Source organism: Myotis lucifugus, unplaced genomic scaffold, assembly GCF_000147115.1.
Source record: "Myotis lucifugus unplaced genomic scaffold, Myoluc2.0 scaffold_67, whole genome shotgun sequence".
NCBI lineage: Eukaryota > Metazoa > Chordata > Mammalia > Chiroptera > Vespertilionidae > Myotis > Myotis lucifugus.
This window is the reverse complement of record NW_005871115.1, coordinates 956,272-964,217: the sequence shown is the minus strand read 5'-3', so window position 1 is coordinate 964,217 and position 7,946 is coordinate 956,272. Positions and strand designations below refer to the sequence as shown.

General features: G+C 42.3%; 1 pseudogene; it reads left to right on the top strand.

Annotated features, from left to right (window-relative positions):
* Positions 1-1,779: 1,779 nt before the first annotated feature.
* On the top strand, positions 1,780-3,699 carry LOC102442873 (annotated as a pseudogene).
* Positions 3,700-7,946: the final 4,247 nt, after the last annotated feature.

The window sequence follows — 7,946 nt, the reverse complement described above, 5'->3', positions numbered from 1 at the left end:
TCAAGATATTTGTAAGACCTCAGGGGGAAAGAAATTTGCCCAAATCTATAGGCATTGCAGGAAAATGGTAAGTACGTGGCTTGTATTTCCTTGCCCTGGGAGGCTGTTAAAGATTACACATAAGATTCCTTATAAAAAGTTACAGCAAAGCAGATTTAAAAGAGCTTATATGAGCAATTTCTATTCTTACTGTTCTTATGTAAATAATGATACCAGATATAAGTTTAGATTTATTTTATAAACCAAGTACCTTTACTATAATTATCTTTGGTAAAAATGAGAATAATTGTATGGAAAACACAGAGTTCATTCTTGTATTACTATTTATTAATTATTATATTATTTTTCATACAACCAACTGTAAACTTACTTTTGCCCCACCCTGTATATTAATTCAATTCATACAAATTTATGATCTTACAATAATACATATAGGTTAGAACTGATAACTCTAATAAAAAACGGTAAAGAGCAATTGAAAAGAAATTATCTTATGCATTGTCGTTTTTCTAACTTACAAAAAAATACTATATACTTCATTAATATGTCACTTTTATCTATTTTGTTCCCTATTTCTTTACTTGAAAATGTATAATATTTTATTTATTTTCTCTTGAATTGTATTTTCACACCATTAATAAAATATGGCTTTCTTCATCTAAGTGTTGATATGTACTCTTGGGATGATAACTAGCCAAGCTTTCAGACAATCTGTCTAGAACAAATAACCACAAAAATAATGCTGTAAAGCAATACAAATTTATGATCTTACAATAATACATATAGGTTAGAAGAATGCCACAGGTCTTATTCAGCTTTATTACTTTTGGAAACTCTAGGGAATTTATCTTTTTCTTTACCTTTTCCAGCTCCCAGAGGCTGCCAGTATTAGCTCATGGCCCTCTTTTTCCATATTCCAAATTTCCATATGCAAATTAGGGTTGAGTCTTTCTCACATCTCATCACTCTGTTCTTGCTTTTGTGGTTATACCTTCCTCTCAGATTCTCTGGCTCTTCTGATTCCCTTGTTGGCTTTATGTAACATTGGGCTCTCTTCAATAATCCAGAATAATTTCCCTATTTTAAGGTTAATTGATTAGCGTCCTTAAATCCATCTGCAACATTTTTTTTGCCATATAATCTGACATATTAAAAAATTATGAAAATTAGGACATGAACATCTTGTGGGAGCATTATTCTACCCACAATACAGAGATTCTTTTTCAAACAGTCCAGTATTTCTACTTGCCTCCTTCCTTCTACATGCTCTATCTTTGTGCCTCTGCTCATGCTCTTCTCAGACGCATAACAATGGCCCATTCTCTCTCCTTTCCTAATTGTACTAGTACTTCTGCATAAAACCAAACTATTTCTCCTCTATGAGACCTCATCTGACTACTTCAGCACAGGCATCCTTTCTTTGCTAACATTTCAGGGTATTTATTAACTCTATAAAACAATAAAGTTTACATATGCTGTTCTCCTGTTTTGTTTTGTTTTTCCAGTTGTTCATCTCCTTGAAGCAGAGGTGGGGAATGTCCCACAAGCTGGACGTGTAAAGCCTGAGAAATCATTTGGTCTAGCCCTGTCAAGGCAACCACAGGTGGGACTCAAAATTCAATAAATCTATGAGTTGTTTTTTTCATAGAAACATAGATTTATATTAAGCAAACGATGTTATAAATATTCAAATGTCCCTTGGCAGAAAAAGGTTCCCCACTTTTTTTTCCTGTGGGAGCCACTGGGTAGAGAGGAGTGTGACCTTCTCCTCTCCCCGCCATGGCATGTGCTCTGCCACTGATAATCTGTGTACTCTGAAAACGGGGAAACATCTGGTAAAAATGTCACTTTGTGTTCAAGGCTCCCATTCGACCAGATATTGTGAGCTTTGTTCACACCAACTTATGCAAAAACAATAGACAGCCCTGTGCTGTCAGTGAATTGGCAGGTCACCAAACCAGTGCTGAGTCCTGGGGTACTGGCAGACCTGTGGCTCGAATTCCCAGAGTCCGAGGTGGTGGAACTCATCGTTCTGGCCAGGGTGCTTTTGGAAATATGTGTCGTGGGGGCTGCATGCTTGCACCAACAAAAACCTGGCACCATTGGCACTACAGAGTGAATGCAACACAGAAATGATATGCCATCTGTTCTTCCCTGGCTGCCTCAGCCTTACCAGCACTGGTCATGTCTAAAGGTCACTGTATTGCCCTAGCCGGTTTTGCTCAGTGGATAGAACATCGGCCTGCGGACAGAGGGGTCCCAGGTTTGATTCCAGCCAAGGGCACATGCCTGGGTTGCAGGCTCAATCCCCAGTGTGGTGTGTGCAGGAGGCAGCTGATCAATGATCCCTCTCATCATTGATGTTTCTATTTCTCTCTCCCTTCCTCTCTAAAATCAATAAAAGTATTTTTAAAAAATAAATAAAGGTCACTGTATTGAAGAAGTTCCTGAACTTCCTTTGGTGGCTGAAGATAAACTTGAAGGCTCCAAGAAACCAAGGGGGCTGTTTTGCTTCTTAAGAAACTCAAGGTCTGGCCCTAACAGGTTTGGCTCAGTGGATAGAGCATCGGCCTGCGGACTCCAGGGTCCCAGGTTCGATTCTGGTCAAGGGCATATACCTTGGTTGCGGGCACATCCCCAGTGGGGAGTGTGCAGGAGGCAGCTGATCGATGTTTCTCTCTCATCGATATTTCTAACTCTCTATCCCTCTCCCTTCCTCTCTGTAAAAAATCAATAAAATATATTTAAAAAGAAACTCAAGGTCTGGATAGAAAAAAGGTCTATGCCTCTCAGCGAATGAGGGCTGGCGAGGGCAAAATGACAAACCGTGGTCCTATCCAGCTCAGAGGACCTCACATCATCTATAATGAGGACAACGGTACCATCAAAGTCTTCAGAAACATCCCCAGAATTACTCTGCTTAATGCAGCGGTTAATCGCGACCCCTTTGGCAGTCGAACGACCCTTTCATATCAGATATTTACATTACGATTCATAACAGTAGCAACATTACAGTTATGAAGTAGCAAGGAAAATAATTTTATGGTTGGGTCACAACATGAGGAACTGCATTTAAAGGGCCAGAAGGTTGAGAATCACTGGCCTTAATGTGAGCAAACTGAACATTTTGAAACTTGCTCCTGGAGGGCAGGTGGGACATTTCTGCATTTGGGCTGAAAGTGCTTTCCGCAAGTTAGATGTTGGCGTGGAGCTGCCTCCCTCAAGAGTAACTACAACCTTCCATGCCCAAGATGCTCAATACAAACCTTAGCAGAATCTTGAAAAGTCCAGAGATCCAAAGAGCCCTCTGAGCACCTCGCAAGAAGATTCATTGCAGAGTCCTGAAGAAGAATCTACTGAAAATCCTGAGAATCACGTGGAAACTAAAACCCTGTGCAAAGACCATGTGCTGAACACCATTCTTCGCCAGGCCAAGAACCACAAGCTCCTGGTGGATAAAGCAGCAGCAGTGCTAGAAGCCAAATCAGATGAGAAGGGGGTTCCAGGCAAGAAGGCTGTGGGCCTTAAGAAGCAGAAGAAGCCTTTGGTGGGGAAAAAGGCTGCAGGTAAAAGAAACCAGCAGCTGAAAAGAAAGCCGTAGAAAAGAAACCCACCACAGAAGAAAGAAGCCTGGGGCATAAACTTAAATTGGTTTATTCCATAATAGTCAAATCACTTTGGACAGCTAATTTTGAATAAAAATATGATCAAAGGCAAAAAAAGAAAAAGGTTCCCCACCCCTACTTAAGGGACTTGAATCTCTGGAGGAGAACCCTCATTATGTTACTCTTTGTGTATTTGCTGTGCTTAGATATGTGTTGTTCACAAACTTCAATGAACTTTTCCCATAACAGGATTCTGCCATGTCACTTTTATTATGTACATATTTTTGGTAAAATAGAAATTTAGTAAAGCAAATAATAAAATGATGAAATTTTAATACAACAAAACAACCCTAACACCAACTGAGTTTCCATTGAGTAAGTTTGAATATCAATTAAATATTTAATACCTTATTTCACTTGTTTTGATATCGTCTCCTGGTGATGTCTGCCTTCTGAGCCACAATCCTTTCTAACCATTTCAAGTTAAAAATAAAATATAATTTTTTTCAAGTAAGAATTCTTAAGTAACAAACAAATCCCAAAACACTTTATATACTGTATTAGTAATATAGGGACCTCATTAGCTTTGGGGGTTCCTTTAATTGAGAGTGATCCCAGATATTATTTTGCCTCTTCTAAATAGTGTTGGCAAAAGTAGCCCAGGGAACCACTCCCTAATTGCTTCTGTACAATGCAGAATATTGTTTCATGTGCTGCACAGTAACCAGTGCAGGCTGAGCATAATTATTTGTCAGGCTGCCATAACAGAGGTACCTAACTTGTTTTTTCCCTCTTTCTTCCTATTGTAATTTCCCACATTCCTATAAAACAGAAAGTTTGGAAACTCTATGGACTAAAGCAAATATATATTTTATGCTCGATGTCTGGGAGTTACAAAAACATTGAGTTTCTTTTACTGCTCATTATTCATTAAGTATGAATGAACTCAAGAAGCCTGGAAACAAATAACTCCTCAGTATGTGTCAAGATAATGATGTATTAATAATATAAACTATCCGTAATGGACATCAGAGATTTGTTATAAACAAAAGTAATTAAATACCAAGAAAACATATTTTATATATTTACAGTACTGCTATGTGAGTGTACTGTATGCAAAAATGCACTGCTGGCTAATTTTAAACTATGTGGAAAGCTCTGAAAGTGTCCCTCCTGAATTTTAAATGTGGAAGAAAATCTTGACTCTTTCTATGGCCACAAGGATGAATTCTGTTTTGGTGATTTGAGATGTTATTGTTGTTGTTTGTTTGTTTGCTTTGTTATGTTTTGTTTTTTTGAGGAGGAAGGCCGACTAGTCTTGAAAGGTAACACCAAACCTCCAAGCCACAATGAAATAAAATCTCTGCTTTGTAAATGTAAACAATGCCCTGACATTCGTGGCACAAATTTTTTATGGCATATTTTCAGTGAATAACATTTAAAGTTGTATTTGCCTAAAAAATTAATTATATAAACATTATTTACTTTTAGCTAAATGATGGATTTCTGTGTGTTCAAGCTGGCAATAGTTATTGGAGAATAACCGCATTAATTCAGAGAAAAGGATAAATGAGGGTTACTATACACATTAATCTTGTTTCTGACTTGAGACCACCTGGGAACTGGGAGAAGCAATGATGTAATGGCAAATACAAACTTTGACCTATTGGTCAGGTGGGCAGGTAATAGTTCAGAAAATACATTTTTTGGGGAAAAGGAGACTGATTCTTATTAAAATCATGGATAGATTAAAAATAAAAGGAAGACGTATGCTCTAGAAGTTAAAGTTCCAATTCAGAGACACTAAGGAGTAAAGGAAGTGCACAGAAGAAAACAAACAAAGAAACAAACATGCATAAATAATCTCTAGAGGACTCCTGTGAGTCTAATCAAAAGCAAGAACCTGAACCTGAAATAAGAAAGAAGAAACAAGGAGAACTAATTCTATTTAATAGCTCCTCATTTTAGGTGTTACATTTTACCTTAGAGGTTTTGAGAGTCTCCTTTCATGGTTAGAGAAGAGTTTGAATGGATTTATTTTTTCATTTACTCATGTATGCTACATAGCACCTATATATCTTAATATCTGCTCATCATGATATTCAAGAGACACTTGGAGCTTTAAATATTACCTTTAGAATCAGGAGGTTGTGAGAGCAGTTTAAAAATATTGAATTGATGGGGGTGGCATTGGTTAATAAAATTATGTAGGTTCAGGTGTATATTGTATTGTGTGTTCACCACCTAAAGTCAAGTCTCCTATCTCCATTTATCCCCCCCTTTACCCTTTTTTTTACCTTCCCCACCTACTTTTCATCTACACTAATAAAAGAGAAAAATGGTAATTGGCATACGACCACTACCCTTCCCATTGGCTAATCAGCGTATCCTTATGCAAATTAACTGTCAGCCAAGATGGCGGCCGGCAGCCAGGCAGCTGGAAGCGAACATGAGGCTTGCTTGCTTCAGTGACTGCGAACTCCAACGTTCCCCGTCTGACTTGCCGGCCTCTGAGCTGGCAGTTTGAAACATTCTAACAAATATAGCCGGCTAGGATCTCAGAGCTGAAGTTATACATTGTTTCGATTATAGAACGGCAAACAAACCAGCAGCCGAAGCCTCAGAGCTAGAGCCAGAGCTAAAGCTGGCCCAGAAGAAAAAAAGAAAAGAAAAAAAGGAGCGGTTGGGAGCTTCCCGCCAGCCTGAAAGCAGTCAAAACCGCCAGCCTGAAAGCAGCCCTCAGCCCCTCACCCAGACTGGCCAGGCACCCCAGTGGGGACCCCCACCCTGATCCAGGACACCCTTCAGGGAAAACCAGCCGGCCCCCAGGCCTCTATCCTATATAGTAAAAGGGTAATATGCCTCCCAGCACCGGGATCAGCGGAGCCGCGAGGCCTCCTGGCACCAGATCAGCGTGACAGGGTGCAGCGCCCAAACCCCCTGATCGCTCTGCGGCTCTGTGTATGACAGGGTGTGGCATCCCAACCCCCTGATCAGCCCTGCTCTGTGTGTGACAGGGGGTGGCGCCCCAACCCCGCCCCCCCCCACGGGCCCTGCTCTGTGTGTGACGGGGTAGAGCCATAACTTCCCCATCGGCCCTGCCCTGAGTGTAACAGTGGCATCGCCCCAACCCCCTGATCGGCCCTGCTCTGTGGGTGATAGAGGGCGGCGCCCCAACCCCCTGATCCGCCCTGCTGTGTGTGTGACAGGGGGCGGTGCCCTAACTCCCCTATCAGCCCTACTCTGTGAGTGACAGGGGGAGCTCCCCAACCCCATGATGGGCCCTGCTCTGTACATGATGGGGGGGGGCACTGCCCCAACCCCCTGATTGGCCCTGCTCTGTGTGTGACAGGGGGCAGCGCCCCAACCCCCTGATTGGCCCTGCTCTGTGCATCACAGGGGGTGGCGCCGCAACCTCCCCATTGACCCTGCCTTGAGTGTGATAGGGGGTGGTGCCCCAACCCCCCAATCAGCCCTATCCTGAGCATGACTGAGGGTGGCATCGCAACCTCCCAATCCGCCCTGCTCTGTGCATGACAGGGGGCGGCGCCCCAACTCCCCAATCAGCCCTGCTCTGAGCCCGACCAGGGGCTGCACCTAGGGATTGGGCCTGCCCTCTGCCACCCAGGAGCAGGCCTAAGCCAGCAGGTCATTATCTCCTGAGGGGTCCCAGACTGCGAGAGGGCACAGGCCGGGCTGAGGGACCCCCCCTTCCCCCCCGAGTGCACAAATTTTTGTGCACCGGGCCTCTAGTATATATATATATTTGATTTTTTACAGAGAAGAAGGGAGAGGGATAGATAGTTAAAAACATTGATGAGAGAGAAACATCGATCAGCTGCCTCCTGCACACTCCCTTACTGGGGATGTGCCCACAACCAAGGTACATGCCCTTGACCAGAATCGAACCTGGGACCCTTGAGTCTGAAGGCTGACACTCTATCCACTGAGCCAAACTGGCTATGGCCCCACCCCCTTTTCTTTTGTTAATCAGCATACTGTTTTCTGTGTCTATGAGGCTTTTTGTTTTTCTTTGCTTAATCCCTTCGCCTTTTTCACCCATTCCCCAACCCCTCTCCACTCTGACAGCTCTCAGTTTGTTTCTATTTTGTTTGTTAGTTCATTTTGTTCATTAGATCCCACATATAAATGAATCATATAGTACTTATCTTTCTCTGGCTGATTTCACTTAGCATAATATTCTCCAGTTCATCCATGCTGTCTCAAAAAGTGAGAGCAGCCTTAGCTGGTTTGGCTCAGCGGCCTGCTGACCACAGGGTCCTCAGTTCTATTCTGGTCAAGGGCACATACCTTGGTTGCAGGCTCCTCCCTAGCCTGGCC